The 17,101-nt window shown below is 44.9% G+C and overlaps 1 protein-coding gene across 1 annotated transcript in view; it reads left to right on the forward strand.

Moving 5' to 3' along the window:
• Nucleotides 1-15,692, forward strand: part of STK35 (serine/threonine kinase 35) — a 31,277-nt gene extending 15,585 nt beyond the window's left edge. Inside the window, exon 3 of the mRNA XM_074970277.1 lies at nt 10,209-15,692. The gene's annotated coding sequence lies outside the window, so the exon portion shown is untranslated. The remainder of the gene's footprint in view (nt 1-10,208) is intronic.
• The last annotated feature ends 1,409 nt before the right edge of the window (nt 15,693-17,101 follow it).

Here is a 17,101-nt window from a genome sequence, read left to right on the forward strand (position 1 = left end):
CCCTCGCTGCTGACAATCCCCATGGCAAGAGACCCTGTGCAGCACTGAAATGAGGCATATTGCATCCCTAAAGATATGCATATACCTCTGTCCTTGGATCACACACATGGTGAGGAGGGAGTGGATCTCAGACTCCCTAGATCATCCCATGACAATCACAGCTTTGTGAAGCTGCTCTAGCTAATCCCTCCACCATTCAGTAGGGCTATATCTAGCACAGTGAATGCAACAGAAGTGCATGCAGATAACTCCCAGAGGTGTTGTCAACTCCAGGGGGGCAGAGTTAAGGTTGCAGTGCTGTGTATCTTAACTGTTTATCCTGGTTTTCAGAGGTCTTTGTGTAGCCCCTCTCCACATTAGGGAAGGGCATGAGGCACCATGGGGTAACCTGAACCCTGGGTTAAACTCTTGGTCATTTAATTGTTCTTTTAAAAAAGTTTCTCCGCACCCAGCTCTTCTCCCTGCACTGCCTCAAGCTCCTCTGCTATTATTAGCTTGGCCACAGAATGCACTGGCTGGGTGTTGGTACTTTCACTGCCTCTATCATCTGCAGTGCCAGCCTGCTCCGTCCTCTTCAGCTGTCCTCCCGATGGAGAGGCAGGCATCAGCAGGGGACCCACACATTAAGGAGCTGGGGAGAGGAAGCAGGAATTGTACTGGGAATAGCATGGAGTTAAGGGGGACATCTTTTGAAGGGAAGGACAGAAATTGGAGGAGGGCCATAAAGAAGGCTTGGTCTAGTGGTTAGGAGCTGGGACATGGGAGACCTGGGTTCAATTCCCTGCTCTGCTTCCTGTATGACCATAGACCACATCTAGTCTCTGGCTTTCAGTTCTCCATCTGTAAAACTGAGGAAAAACAACAACACTGGCCTAAGGAGTATTGAGGATAAATACGTTAATGACTGTGAGGTGTTACAGTGATAGGGGCCATGCAAGTACCTATAATTGGAGCTTTTGGGGGTGGTCTGCTGGAGCCCCCCACATAGTTCTGACCCTCCCTCCTTTCCAGCCCACTCTTGCTTGCACTGTTCCAGCACCCAGGATGACTGGGCCCAGGGCCTCCCACCTCCCAGTTGGGTATCCTAACTACTGGACTGCAGTTATTCCCTCTCTCTGGCTCACTCACTATCATAGTCCAGAGACAGTCATTCCCATTCTCTCTCTCTCTCTCTAGTCCAGGGGTTAGGGCACCCACATGGGAGGTGGGAAACCCTGGGCCCAGTCCCCCTGCTCTAACCACTCATTATCTACCTAGAGTGCAATAGCTTCTACAGGAGAGATTGGGGGAGCCCCACATCAGAATATCCCATAGCTCAAGGGCTAGAGAACTCTCCTGAGGGGTGGGAGACTCTTATTCTTTCTGAAGTGAGCCTGACTCTGACCACCACCTCCTCATCCAGCTGGCTTTCAAAGGGGAGCTAATCTGGTAGATGGCCTCTGAGTACATGACTTAGGCAGTTGAATGCCTGTCGTCTTGTAATTCATGCATCACTCTGTGGCTTAGGCTGGAGATAGGCGTCCAGTCACCTAGGGGGAGGCAGCAGTGCGTGTGCTCAGAGGCAGAAACACAGGTGCTTAGGGAAATTTTACTTGGAAAAAGTTAGGTGCTGAGTGCGTTTAGGCAGCTACAGGATCATTGTTTCATCCTCCTTCATCAGTCCTGGCACTCTCCTTTAATAATGCTGCAGGTGGAAGAGCAGCCACGGATCCTGCAATCATTCTCACAGCTGCACAGAATACGTAATTAATCTTTCAGAAAGTAGTTAGAGGCCCTTCTAAATTAGCTGAATTACTCAGGACGCATTGCACACAAGATTAAACCCCCTTGACAGGTAGATAGTAGCACGATGCCCAATGATCATTCACAGCCTTCTGCCAGGGCAAGGTTCACACTTACAGCATGCATGGATGTCTCAGGTTCATTGTCCACAGCAGATCCCCTTGAGCCACAGTCACTGTAACAGCAAGCTGCATGGCCCCTATCACTGTAACACCTCAGAGTCATTAACGTATTTATCCTCAATACTCCTCAGGCCAGTGTTGTTGTTTTCCTCAGTTTTACAGATGGAGAACTGAAAGCCAGAGACTAGATGTGGTCTATGGTCATGACCCCCAAACTTGGACCACTGAGGCTATCTGCACCCTTCTGAGGTGCAGCAAATTTCAAGGCAGGCCACATAGATCTGTGGATTTTACAGCTTTGAGAGTCTGCTTTTAAACAAGTGTTGTTCAGCCATAGCAGTAGCAGAGCTAGCATTCCACTCTAATCAGGAGGGCTCCTATTGGCGCTCAGGTGGAGCTCCTAGCCTTTGACTAGCACAGCAGTGAGAGGGGCTGCTATGGCTGTTGTTAACATAATTACAAACGAATGTGAGGAGTGGTCAGACTGAAAAGAACACTGTGCAGGCAGGAGCATGTGTGGAATAGTGGGCAGGTAATGATTTGTTGGGATTTCAGTGCCCAGCAGAGGTTCTCTGACTTATTCCAGCAGTCTAGATCACTCCTTACACTACCTCAGCTTTCAGCCTCTAACTCTCATCTTCATTCTGAGAAAGGAGTGGAGAGGTTCACTTCTCCCCTGGAGTTTGTCCATTGAGGGTCTTGACCATTTTCTGGGGACTCGTTGCCTGTTCACCAGTCACATTAGGATGAAGTGAGGTGGCTGTTTTTCTCCTGCCTCACAACATGCCATCCATGGACACCTATTGATCATTTCTATGCAGAGTTGCTCAGAGACACCTTTAATCTCCTCTCTGATTTTCTGCTCCTCAGTCCCGCTGTCTTGTGCCAAGTATGGACTGGGATACCATTTCTGTGGGTCTATCCATGGAGAACTCCTGCAACATTTCTCTTGTGTCTGTCTTCATATGCTTTTTTTGCTCCCAGTTTGCAACTCTTGGCATAGAAATCTGGTGTCTATACACTGACCAGCATCTCTCAGCCAGAAATTCACCCACTCTCTCGACCTTACTGTAGTCCTTTCCATAAGATCAGTAGCTCCTATCTGTTCTCTGATCCTCTAATTATAGCAGTCACAGCTGAGCCCCGTTCTCTTTAGAGGCTAATTGTAGCTGCATGGATCTAGTTTCAGAGGCACTCTCAGAGTGTTGGTAAAGAAAGTAAGGCCTAAGAGGTAGTTGCTAATTACCATGTACTCTAACAGCTGTGTTCTGCTCAGGGTTTCCTTCAGCTAATTGAGGGTTCCAATGGGTCTCTGTCCTAATGAGCACAGTTTACTGAACTAGATGCTGAAACAGACTAACCCAAACGCACACCGCCGTTAGGGAAATGCCTCTTGAGGGCCAAATGCATGGGAAGGGAGGGGGAAGGATCTCACAAACAAGCTTCTTGCTTTAAAACAAAAGGTCTGTTCTCATCTATCATCCCCTCATGTTCAAAACTAAATTGCTTAGGTCTTGATCCCTCTGCAGTGACAAGCACAATCTTCGGGTCTCCTGTGGTACCCTTGCATACTCGGCAGCTCTCCAGCTGCAACAGAAATGAGGACACTTAACAGTGACTGGCATTCTAGTAGCTGAGATCTCTAGACACTTCCAGTCTCTTAATAAAGGTGGCTTGCTAGTCATCAACCACAAACTGAGCTGGAGAGGAAGAAAGGAGTAGAGGCAAGGATTATATTCCCACTGTCCCTTTAGGAAAGAAGCAGTTTAATGACTGTCTTTGAGGACAGGAGACTGGTACGTCTACACTACAGTGACACAGCTGCCGCTTCACTGCTGTAGTGTGCACACTTACTACAGCAACAGAAGGGGTTTTTCTGTCACCATAGTATTTCCACCCCTTGAGAAGCAGTAGCTAGGTAGATGGAAGAATTCCTCTGTTGACCTACAGATGTCTGTGTTGGTGCTTAAGCTTGCTTAACTATGTATCTTGGGGTGAATTTTTCACCCGTCAGCAATGTAGCTAAACCCGTAGACCAGGCTTCTGAAAGCAAACAAGCTAGTACTATCTCCAGAGCTGAAGGTCCAGCCACAATGCAAGGCAAAATGGAACTGGTTTCCCCTACAATCCTGTCTCACCAGCTTCTTGACCTTCAGGGAGCACCCTTTCAGAGGGATTGGGGGTTGTGGCCAGAGAACAGGAGACTGCTGGTTTTTCCTTACTCCTCCCATCTACCTTCCATTCCCTCAGGAGAGATCTTTAGAATTTTTACAGTTGGGTGAGGGGTTATAATCGGCCAGTCAAACCAGGATTAGCAAACAGCACCTTGCATATCAGGATTACAAACATCTAGGTAAGGAAGCAAGCAACCAACCCCAAACTCTTACCCCTTTAAGGGCCAAATAAATTCCTCCTCAGCTCACTTCAGGGTTCCATAAAAAAGGTGACCTACCTCAGACCAAAGCAAAATGGTCCCATGTGTCTTGGTTCAGTATGGCCCCAAGAACACACAGCCCCCGCTTTGCCTTCAGTTCTCTGCTAGAGCTGCTCATTCCCTCACCTACTGCTCTCTTCCTCTTTCCTAAGGAATTCAATAATTCCCCACAGCTTGTCCCACTGCCCTTCCACCCTCAGGGTGGGGGCCTATACAAGCTATCACAGTGGTGAATTCATTGTTGAGCTGTTGGCTATGGTCCAGTCCTATCTGGTATTAAAATATAACAAAGGAAGGTCATTAATTTTAAATTAATTAACTTAAACAGCCTTAGTACATTTGAACAAAGTCGCACAAATAACCTGCAGGCCGGCGAAGAGCAGTCTTCTGTTTTGTCTTTCATTTGTGAGTTCAGTTTTAAAGTGCTAGATTGACAGTCTTGGAGAAAAAAAAATTCCCTATCCTCAGAACAGACCAAGATCCAGATTGCTAAACAAAAAGATCTCAACCCTGATCTGGAGGGACCTTTTGAGGGGTGAAAGGATGGCTCATCTCATCTCTTCCCTGATCAACATGACTACAATTAATGTCACATGTTGCTTTTGTGGTTGGATGCTTGTCTCCTGGAAACTGGTCTGAAAAAACCATACTCACATCACACAGGTCCCAGACATCCACTAGCCAATAATGACTCTTGCTCACTACCAGCTTGAGCTGGATTCATTAGCCTTTAGCCATTGTTAAACTTCACCAACCCCCTTCATGTGCTTGGGCCTGGAGATGGCTTTTGGGAAACTCCATAAAGGATCACAGAAATGTAGGGCTGGAAGGGAGCTCATGAGGTCATCAAGGCCAGCCTTCTGTGGGGGATGCAGGATGAAGTAAACCTGGTCCAGCGGTGACAGGTGTTTATCCAGCCTGTTCTTAAAAACCTCCAGTGATGGGGATTCCATAGCCTCCCATAGAAGCCTGTTCCAGAGCTTAACTGCCCTAATAGTTCTAACAACCCATAACGTAGCTGAAGACTTATCAGGTCCCCCTTCAGTCATCTTTTCTCAAGACTAAATGTGCCCAGTTTTTTTTAAAACCCTTCCTCATAGGTCAGGTTTTCTAAATCTTTTATCATTATTATAACTCTCCTTTGGGCTCTCTCCAGTTTGCTCACATCTTTCCTAAAATGTGGTGCCCGGAATTGGACACAGTGCTCCAACTGAGGCCCCACCACAGCTGAGTAGAGCAGGACACCTCCAGTGTCTTACATACAACACTCCTGTTAATATACCCTAGCATGATATTAGCCTTTCACAACTTCACATTGTAGACTCAGAATTTGTGATCCATTGTAACCTCCAGATCCTTTTCAGCAGTACTACCACCTAGCCAGTTATTCCCCATTTTGTAGTTGGGTATTTGATTTTTCCTTCCTAAGTGGGGATTTTTGCACTTATCTTTACTGAATTTCATTTTGTTGATTTCAGACCAGTTCTTTAATGTGTCATGGTTATTTTGATTCTAATCCTGTCCTCCAAAGTGCTTGCAGCCCCTCCCATCTTGGTGTCATCTGCAGATTTTAGAAGCATCCTCTCCACTCTATTATTCAAGTCAGTAATGAAAATACTGACTAGTACCAGACTCAGGCCAGACCCTTGAAGGACCCATTAGATACACCTTCCCAGTTTGACAGCAAGCCCTTGATAACTACTCTTTGAGTACGGCCTTTCAACCAGTTGTGCACCCACCTTCTAGTAATTTCCTTTAGACCATATTTCCCTAGGTTGCTTCTGAGAATGCCATGTGGGACTGTGTCAGAAGCTTTACTAAAATCACGCTATATTACATCTACTGCTTCCGCCCTCTTCCCTTGTCCAGTAACCCTATCAGAGGAGGAAATTAGGTTGCTTTGTTTCTGTATACACTTAAGCAGCATGATATAGAACCTAGCAAACTAAGATAGTGATTAACTCCCTCCCCCACCTCTTCCGTGCCCTTTCCTCCCATGCAGGGGAGATAATGTGATTAATGTGAGAATCTGCAGGTTAATCTCTGCCTCCCCCACATTAGTAAGAACGCTCTGCTACCAAAAATAACTGACTCATGCTCTTTGCAGGACTGCCCCCAAGCCATCTACCACTACTTCAGTGTGACCTGTGCCATGGGTGCCCTCCTGTGCTGGGCACTGTGGACAAGAACTCCCAACTGCATGCACCAGGTCTTGGTGTAGTAATTGATATGCTGTTGATGCCCTCGTGAACATTTTAGCTAATTAAGACTATAAGTGTCATCAGTGGCAGGATTAAAAACTTTTGCACGTACCCCCTCAAAACAGTGTGCATCAGTTCAGCTCTCCTTTTGTCAAAAAGAAAAGGAGTACTTGTGGCACCTTAGAGACTAACCAATTTATTTGAGACTAACACGGCTGTTACTCTGAAACCTTTTGTCAAAAGTTATTTTGGGAAACTTTGAAGTTGGTGAAATCTCTCAAATACTTCAAATGCGGTATCTCTTCTGGAGATGTTCTGGTTCCAGTGAAACTCAAACAGAAGAGCCATACAACCCTGCTTATGATGAGGCTGCAGCGTAAGAGAAACATTCTGGAAATTTTCCTGTGTAATTTCCTTTAAGAAACATGCTCCTGATGTTCCAGGTGCCTTTGCCCATGGCAGAATGCTTTGTCTTTGTAGTGAAAGTTTATCTGGTCAATCCACTAGCACACTATTCTGATTAGCATCTCTCATCTGTACTCTCCTAGAAAGCATAGTTAATAAATACATTCCCATTTCACTGCTTCAAGCCAAGGTGGATAAAAATAGATTAAACTGATTTATTTAAATATATTTATTTAAAAAAAAATCAACCTATTAACATTTGACAACCTACATTAAGGCCTAAATTTACTCTAATCTATTAAAATAAAAAAAATTCAAGCTGTACATGTTTTCTGCCAAAATTTTAAAGAAAGTCAGCACTGAATTGCTGGAAGGTCACTGGCTAAGCAGCTGGAATCAGAGTTTGTTGAAGTGCTAAACCGGTTTTTGTCAGTAGTAACCTCTTCGACAGCTATAGACAATATTTTCTTCATTTCAGTTTATTCAACTAAGTTAGTTCAATGACTAGTTCTTTCAAAGTTAAGAAACCAATTGGGAATTGAAAAAGCAGGAAGGCTTTTTTCCTCTTCCAATCAAAGACTAAAACTAGGTGTGAGAACATAAGATCTACTAGTTCTAAAATCCTGAAAGACATGATGACCAGAAACAATCACTTCAGTTCACAAACTGCATATAATACTTCCTTTGTTTAATAAATCAGTTGGTTTTAAATGCAAAATATGTTTTGATAAACTCCTCCCCCCCCGCTTAAGCACATTTGAGATAGTTTTATTTCATTTAAAAAAAAAACATTTCTGCACATTAAAGTCCAGTTCCCATCCAAATAGAGCTTGACACTAATCACAAGTTTAAAAATATCTAGTAAATAAGTATCATTCAGAATTTTAACATAATAAAAAAGTGAAAATTAAGAATCTGAATAAATTATGTTAAGCTATATGACTGCTTAAATAAATGTGTCTAGATACAATGTGTTGTCCCTGTAAGCAAAAAGAAATAAAAATTTAGTGTAAAGACTATATTTAGTTGCAAGTCAACATGTTTTAATAGTTACCAGTGAAAATCAACTATTCTTTAAGATAATCTTATTTTGCATTTGTATTTTTTAGTTAAAATTGATTTCAATCGAGGCTTCCTGCTTGCAATCGAGGCTTCCTGCTTGCCGATTTAAATCATGATTAAAGCTGAGTGATTTAAATTGGTTTGATATTAAATCAATCCACTCTGCTTCAAGCACCAGGAGAGGAGGTTTCTTCCTTTAAGAAGTTTATTCTTTAACAAGATTTCTTAGTACATAAAGGGATTTCAGTGATTTTCTGGGGCGTAACCATCTTTCCTCAACAGGTAAATTCTGTCATTATTAAGTCAGCAGCACTGTTTTAGTGGGGAACTGATTTCACTCATTGGAGGGGGGAGTAAACTCCCATGTACTTCACTCCCACCATACCCAGAGTTTGTCCTGGAGAAATGTAGCTTGATGGGATTGGCCAAACAAAAGCAAGGCCCTATACTACACATGACATTTCTCCGCTTGTCCGTATAACTTTTGAACACTGCACTGGATCAATTCCAAGATTTCAGAGAGTGGTGCAGAATGAAGGGATGCAAGGAGCTCCTGATACACGCAGTGAGCTTGATCTACAGTTAGGGTTTGCCAGTTTTGGTTGGATGTATTTCTGGAGATATCACATGATAGTCTTTAATTAAAGATTAATCTTTAATTTCTGGAGACCCCAGGACAATCCTGGAGGGTTGGCAACCCTACTTACACCAGCAGCAAAGGGTGTCAGCCTCTAGTATTACTGGCTGAGCAAAGTGAGATCCTACATTCAACATGATGGCATTTCTCTGTTGGGATGTAACATAACTTTTGAACACCACATCCAATCAATTTCAGAATGTCAGGGAATGCACTTGGCATCGGGTTAGTGCAGACATCAGCTTATGGGAGGACTAGACAGGTGTGTGCAATGAACTTGGCCTGCAGAAGCAACAAAGCATGTGACCTCTAGCGACTAGTTACAAGTCAAACATGGAACGAAGGCATATGAACCTTCTCATGTTGCCAATCTAGCCCCTTCGAAACTTGACTCCCCATTCTGTTCTGTAAGTCCCATGAGTGAGCTAACTAGCAGACCATAGCAATTAGCACGCAGAGATGGAATCTAACATCCCTGAGAGTTAACATTCACAGCCAATAAGAAGCAGTCTCTGCTCCTCTTGAGTTTCTCAATGTGTGTACAGCAAAGGGGTTTTTTTTTTTTTAATTGCCTCCAGCACAACTTGAGAAGCCTAAGATGCTTTCTCTCTGTTAGTGAATTGAAGACGTTCATATCTGAGTGCGACATCCACACTGTTTCTCCTTTAGTTGGACATGTGTACGCACAGTTGAAAGTGTTTTTAAATGGGCATGCTCATGAGCATATCATATGGAGCCTCAGGAAAATGTGCTTTCATGTCTTAATAGATACTCATCCAGCACACCATGGCAGACCTCTTTTAGGATGTAGCTACATTATTTAAATATAAATGTGGTGTTATCCATGGTTAAGTGACTGATCTCAGTGATCGAACACAGTTTGGGCACGTATAAATAGCATGTTGCCAAGATTTATACATTGATTATATATGTTTTGGAGAAGGAAAACAACATTCTGAGGTCCAGACCTGCTATAGCCAGTCCTGGATCAGTGACAAGAACATTGCTAGGCTGCGGGATGTGTGAGTTATAAAGACCTATGTTTCAGACTAATCAGGACTGGAAACAAGTACTTATATACTTAAATCTCTCTGCAGTGGTATCTACAGTCAGTTCCACCCATGGTCAGTTACAAGTATCTGATCTCAGAATCCATTCACTCTATTACCATTTTACTTTTCCCTTCCCAGTTGAATTTGTCTGATTTATTTTTTTTAAGCAACTACTGGTTTATGCCATTAGAAGCCATTGCTTTACAGTAGATAAAAGCAAACTGGAGTAGCTGATTCCAGTCGGTGTGAAGCCTTAATCTCCAATTCATACAATCTTTCAGCAACTGGCAGGTAAAAATGGTGCAAGTAAAATGCCGGGTGGTGGGAAAGCAAGGTGAGCAGAATGAGAGGATTTGAAAGGTCCGATATCTCTTACTGTGGCAGGGCGAGCCATTTTGGCCAGCCAGCCAGTGGTGAGGCTTTCAGGACATTACATTTTTCCAGGTACAGCCCCTAGACCAGTGAGTGAAACAATGGCAGTATCTGATCTCTGTTTTTTATTTTTTTTTCTAGGTTTATTTACCAGGGACCTACAATCTCCATTACTTACATGCACAGAGGGAAGCAGATGGTATTGAAGATCACCTGACAACAGGATCTCTGGCAATGGGATCTCTGGTTTGTTTTGGGTTTTTTGGTCATGTGAGATTTCAGAAGGGCTGCAAAGATTCTGCTCATTTGGTTACAAGACTATTGAATGAGGTCAAGAAGAACACGTTTCTCTTCCCCCCACCTCCCCACCCCTTTCCGCCTTGTTACTCAACTAGAATGCTGTAGGTTCTTCTGGGAAAGACCTGTGTCTTTTTACCAACACTGATTGGAATTAAAATCTCTGCAGAGCATTCCCTCAACTGCTGACAAGTACCAAGGCTCAAAGTCAGGATGTGCCCGAGTTTGTTTTTTAAAGTTAATATTCTTTCTCTAGGGGAGAGAAGCTCACTGGGCTTGCTCTGTAGTTGAGAGATTGTAGAAAAAGTAAGGTCTTTGAAGTCCCATGTTGGAAACAGACAGTCATGTGGCTCAGAACCAGATGGCTCCTTAACAGGCAGGTGCTGCCCAGGCTATAAAGCAAGTGACATTAGAGTAGGGTAGCAAAAATAATGAGATGGAAAAGAAATTGATTAGGCAAGATTGGTGCTGTAGTGGAAAGAGCTCCCCACTCAAATGAAAAAAAGTTATCTGTGGAATTTGGCAACTGAGAGCCTAATTCTGTAATGGGCCTGTGGGGTGGATGGGACAGATTTTCAGGTGATCAACTGAACTGTAGGGTGGATGTATGTGACAAAAGCAGAAAGTAACTGAAAAAAAGATCTGAAGTCACTTGTTCCACACCTCAGCTGTGAAGGATTTGGTAGTATTGGAGGTAGGGGCCCTGACAGCTAGTCACTCACTGCATGATTTCAAAGCTCCTGCAGAAGACTGTTTGCCCTTTGTGTGATAACTGTGGCCTACAAAGGGCAAAGAGAAGGCTGGTCAGGCTTGGGCACTGAAGTTATGCCTCAGCAGGATGTAGGGGTAAGGAGGTGGGACTCACAAGCTGAGCAGTTAATACTTAGTTTCCTGGCCTGCATTTGGAGCAGCACTGACATTCTGGGACTGACTCTGTGTGATGGTTTTGGTAGCTCTTTACACCTTGCTCGATGTAAAGCACAGCATCCTTCTTACCCTGTGATTTCTTAAACATGATAGAAATGTCTTCCCAAACCATTACAAACCCCTGCTGGAATACTGGTCTAGGAGGCATGAGTTGTGCTTCCAGACTAAATCTCTCTCACCCACTTAGCCAAGTATTCCACTGTCATTGTGGTAGGATGTGACTGGCTTCACAATTAGAGAAGGGCCCTGCTGACCTAATCATACAGGATCTTTACAGTACTAACATGCCTGCTGTCTGTGCGGACACTTCAGTCTTATTTCTCTTCATTGACATTTTTGTGCACCCACTTGCTACTTGTCTGTCTATTCAGTATGCTGTACAATCCCATACAAGTGAATGAGAATGCAATAACTCCATTAGGGCTAGATTAAGGATGGTGTCTAGTTTGTTTGTTTTTTAAACCTGTAAGCCTTGACACCTCTGCTGAGGTTGAATGCAGTGACCAGAGAAGATTTGGGTGGCACCTTACCAGGAAGGTTGTGCTGTGCATTAGGGGAATAGCAGAGCAGTAGCATATAGTTGTAGTTATGTGCTTCCCCCCACCTGATTGAACACCTTGTGTTTTGAAGGTTTCACACAGATATAGTAACCAGCATAGCACAAGCCCAGGAATGGGACCCAGTCCCTCTTTCCTGCACCCCCACTGAGATGCTTCTCTGTGCTGTGATGAGCCACAGCCAGACCTTGAATACTCTCACTTCTTCCCAAGATGGTTATTTGGGGTTAGGACGTTTGGGTTTGGTTATCAACCACAGAGGACTGTCTGGCTTTGTAACTCCTCAGTTCAGTTCGGTTAGTCTACATTCAATTCCCAGCTTAGCAGGGTGCTGTTGTAGCAGCCTCTAGGATACCTCCCCGCTCTGGAGTAACAAAGGGGTGGATTTTCTCACTACTGGAAGCCCCTCATCAGTCACATGGTGCATTGAAACATAACACAGGCTTACGTGCTGTTCTGCCCAAGTTGTTTTTCCATCCTCCTTGCTGTTTTCCTGACCCATGTTCTTTAGAAGCACCCCAATACTCCTGCACTCTTGTTCACAATAGAACTTGTCTTCCATGTGACTGTCTACATCAGGCGACCAGCTGCTTCCTCCAGGCAGAGGCTCCTTCCCCCAAGTCCAAGACTGTATTAACTACACCTGTCTCAGGACAAGAGTCTCAAGCTTGTATTTCAACACTCTTTGGGCACTTAACCCATGCTAGCTATGCATGGATAGGATAACTGACAGCAGAAGCCATGCTCTAATAGCAAGGCTACTCAGTACAGCTTTGCAACTGTTGGCTGCTATAGCTACATCCATGGCTAGAACTGCTAGAGGACAGAAGACCTGCTCTTACAGTGTACGCTCACACATGCCTTCCCTGCCAGAAAGAAGCCCAAGGGGGATGTTATGGCACAGAAGGCAACTTCCAGGCAGACTCCTAGGAGAGCTGCTTTGACTTAGATAGTGCTTGTCTCAGAACTTTCCATTTAAGCTGCTTACCACCTCCGGTGATATTTAAGCCATCACCTCCCAGAGGCTTCCAATTCTGGTCCTCCCTCAGAGGCTGTGTGCTCTCTCCAGCACTGCTGTATGTGGTGGGTAGGCAGATTTCAGACAGAGTGCCACTTGCTTCAAGTCCTCCCCCGTGGAGGAGGTACTAAGGAATCCTTTTTGTTGGATATCCATGAGTGCCTCCTTCCCCTCTCTGGAAACTTCAGTGAAGACATGACTACTCCCCTACTTAAATGCACTGCTGGCAGAGCATGTGGCTAGCCACCTGGTTAGTGTAAAGTCACGCTCTCAGCCCTGCCATGACTTCAAGCCACCTTCAGATCTCACGTTTCCACTTCAGCTTTTGTATTGCAGATGTGTTTTTAAAACAGCTTGATGTTAGCTAGATAGACCGTAGTGCCTTATAGTATTTAGAAAACACTTCGGAGGAAGAGTTCTAGGGCTGCTAGCCTTTGGCCAGTTGGGTCATTTCCCCTTTAGTTTCTGTCTGTCTAAATATGCTTCTCTCCTTTGATTGCCTGCCGATGATGGCTTTGCTGCAGAGTGCTCCAAGTTCACTAGAATAGTGAGGCAGTCATACAGTTTACAGGTAGTGGTGTCTCACCACACCTCACCTCTGAATCCTCTGGGCCCTGTCCAGACTCATCCTAGAGCAACAGCAGCTAAAGAGGGAATTGCTCTAACCTACAGCTTTTGCAAGGACATAAAGCTTTCTGGGAAGGGGTATCTCTTTCCTTGTGCTTGACATCATCTGTCTGCCCAGCTCCTCCACCTTACTGCTGCTGCCTGAAACGTCTCACCCATCGTATACATTTTTGGCATTAGGCTTTACAGCTGGGGAAATTCTAGCTTCTGGGAAAAGGGAGGCTAAGCAGGAGGCTCAGGACTGCCTGGTCTCTGCAGCTCATATTCATACAAGAGTGTCTCCTGATTTCTAACTGACCACACTTGATACTGAACTTAAAAACTGACACTGGAGGGACAACTCTAGCTGTTACAAGGTCTAACCCTAACCAGAGTGGGGTGAGTTGAGGGCTCCTACCAAGGAAGTTCCACTGATATTGAGGCTCGCTCTCACGAGCCAGGTTTTTGGTAGAACAGATGACATGGCCCTGTCCATGTTATAGGATTGTATTAAAATTGTTTACTTCTAAATATCCTGTTTACAGTGGGAGTGAGGGGAAGTAGCCACATTTCTGGAGGACTCTGAAATGCGTTAGCTACACCAGCCTGCAATGGAGGTCGGCACGTCCAGCATCACACCAACACTGGGTTGGCTGTAATACCACAGCCATATACTGTAAGGAGAGGGGAGCCGAGATAGGCTCAATAGGCTGGTTAGAGAAGGGGTCGAACTAGCTTCCCCCGTGTTCTCCTGCTGCTGTGTTTAAGGTTCAGAGGGGCTAGTGACAGCTAGACAGTGGTCCCCCTTTAGTCTTCCTTTACTCCTCAGGATCCAGCTCCTTAACATATCAGGAGGCTCCCAGAGCCTTTGTGGAGCAATAAGAGACTTTAACAAAAGTTACCATCTTTGTGGAATTCCTCATTTGTGTAAATCTTCTCCATATGCAGTATCTACTCTGGGTTTAAGCCTGCCCAGGGACATGGTGCAGCTACAAAGAGAACAACCAGCTGCAATGGGGGCAAAAATCCAAACATACTAAGTTTAATTTACAGAGGCCATGATAGTGGGGAACACATTGCTGCTTTGTTTGGTTTCCTCCTCTAAACACACTGCCAAAGCATGTTAGGCAAAACCCTTCCCAGGGGCTACTGGTGTTACTGTTGCTTTAACACTTTGTTTTAAAGCTAGTCTCCTTTTCCCTCTGGAGTTGAGTTGGTGCCCTTCAGAGATTTTCCTCTAGAAAGCTAATCAAGCACTTACCCCATTCTTCAGCATCCACCCCTACATCGTCATCTGTAGGTGGATTTAGACCATGCTGCTCAAATTCCCCTCAAGCTGTGTACTGCACATTGCATTGCAGCCAACCAACTTTCTTGGAGACACTGGTCTTTGTACTGAAGCAATTCAGATTTGAGGTTTGGCTGCAGTACCCTGGAGCTGGACCTTGTATTTTTTCTGATGCTTGGCAACACTAGTTTGTGTGGCTGAACAAAGCAAATTACTTGGCATTCATATTTATCCATTCCTTCCATGTTGCAAGCAATACATCTGCTGCTGGCACCTCTGGCTCTAGTTCCTGGAAATCATTGCATAGGCTGTTCTGTTCTCTACACTACAGTGCTAGCTATTTCCTATGTAAATTGGTGCCTGCTTACGTTGGGCTGCCCACTTCCAGTGTAAACATTTGACTGCAGTGTGAAATGACAGTCCGTCACTTTCCTGAAACCACCAGTGACAAAGCAGTTACACCATTCCAGTCTAAAAGCATTTTCACACTTTTTAGAGTCAGAGGGGGAAGGGAGGCAGGGTGAAAAGGACAGTAGAAAGTGGCCTCTTCTAACTTCAACGTGACAAATTCCATCTTTCTGCAGTTTGCCATCTCAATGCTTTTAACTCTAAGGTGTGGCTCCCAGGGGGATTTGTGGTTAGATATTTAATGCATCTTCTCTGCTGAACGAGGTAGAGTGGGAAGGCTTAAACCCAGACTCCAAACTAAAGTTAGTTCATGATACTAGTTGTTAAATCTGTATTTTTCTTTTTTGCACAGAAGCTGGTAATCTAGGACCTATGTGTGAACTTTATATAAATATTTTTTGTACTTGGTTTACTTGGGTTGGTATGAGACGTATTTAAGTTCCTTGAACACTGTGGATACCCTGATGTGTATGAATGGCAGAGGCGTTGTAAATTAAGATTCGTTTGTGTGAATAAAGCTGTTTGATGGGGTTGAAAAGCCATACTCAATTTGAAACGTGAGTTTTGTTTCTTTGTTTTCAGCCTTCCAGCTGCAACACATTGTTAAGAGAAGGGAATCCTTGGAGCAGCAGCATACACCATGCGCTCAAAGAACTGCAGGGGCCGGGTCAGGCTTGTTCTTTGATTTCCCCTTAGGGAGGCTTCCAGCATCGAGCTCCAGCAGAGAAATGGCCAAGGAGTTCTTAAGACATGAACTGTGAAGTGAAAGAACCTGCAGCTCCTCTCTCCAGAGAGAGCGGTGGGGAGAGGGGAAACAGGAGCGAGGGCAAGACAGGAGCCAAGGCTTCCCTTCTGCCTCTGTCCTGTTACAACCACCTGGGCCACTGCTATTTCCAGCCTCCCCCCAGATCTTGCCAAGGTCTTACAGCAAGGAGGGACAAGAGCTTACAGTATAGTGCTGATATGAAAGCAAGCCGGGAAAAGGTTTTTCCATTGTAAGGAGCAAAAGGTGCAACCTGCAAATCAAAGAAACCCTAACTAAGGTGATGAGCACAGCCCAGGCTCTTGTGGGCTACAGCTAGAGCTCTGGCTGAAACAGAAGACTTGATCTTGGAAGTTTTATTTCTGTTTCACTTCTTCCAAGAGAGTCTCCTGCTCCGGGCCTTGAGAAGGAGGCTGAAAGGCAGAGTCTTAAATTCTGTTGCACCATTGGAAATGTTGGCAGGCTGGGGTCAAGCTGCAGAAGGCAGGCAGAGCGTGAAAGGCGCTGCAGCTAACAGTGCCATGTTAAACAACTAAAGAAAATCGGAGGCTAAAATGGCTTGAGGTTGCACTTGTTTAAAACATCACCTACTACCCCATTGCAGAGGGCATTGGTTTAAGCTATCCATGACTTCTCACCCTGAGAGAGGCTTCAGAGCTTGTCTAACCTTCCTTTGGGAAAGGACTCATCAGGTTGGGGCCATAAAGGTAACATTGCTTCTGCTGTGCATACTCTTGACCCCCCAAGAGCAGCTCTGGGAGCCCTGACCTAAGCTGGTTTTATGTCAGGGATGTCCCTTACAGTGGAGGTGAAGAGCTGGACTCACTCCTGCTTAATGACATTCTGAAATAGGCTCTGCTACTTCAGAGAGGTCCCGTCTCTTACACAGACGGGCAGCAAAAGGAGCGCACGAACACAGGAGAGGGTGTGTTCCTCTCCTCAGAGCTACTTTGGGAAGCCAGTTTGCAGATAAGCCCTTTCCCGCTCCTGGTGTGGCTGGACATTCTGGGCCAGCAGCATGGTATCCCTACCGCAATGGAGAGGTCATGGTCTGAGGATTCTCTCAAAGGTCATGCCGAAAACAGAAGCTGAAGAAAATTCTCTTTACAGCTTAGTATCAGTCTGAGGAGGTTGGAGGGGAAGTGGCCTACCCCTATGGTGGAATGACTT

The sequence above is a fragment of the Natator depressus genome, chromosome 13 (assembly GCF_965152275.1).
Source record: "Natator depressus isolate rNatDep1 chromosome 13, rNatDep2.hap1, whole genome shotgun sequence".
Taxonomy (NCBI): Eukaryota; Metazoa; Chordata; order Testudines; family Cheloniidae; genus Natator; species Natator depressus.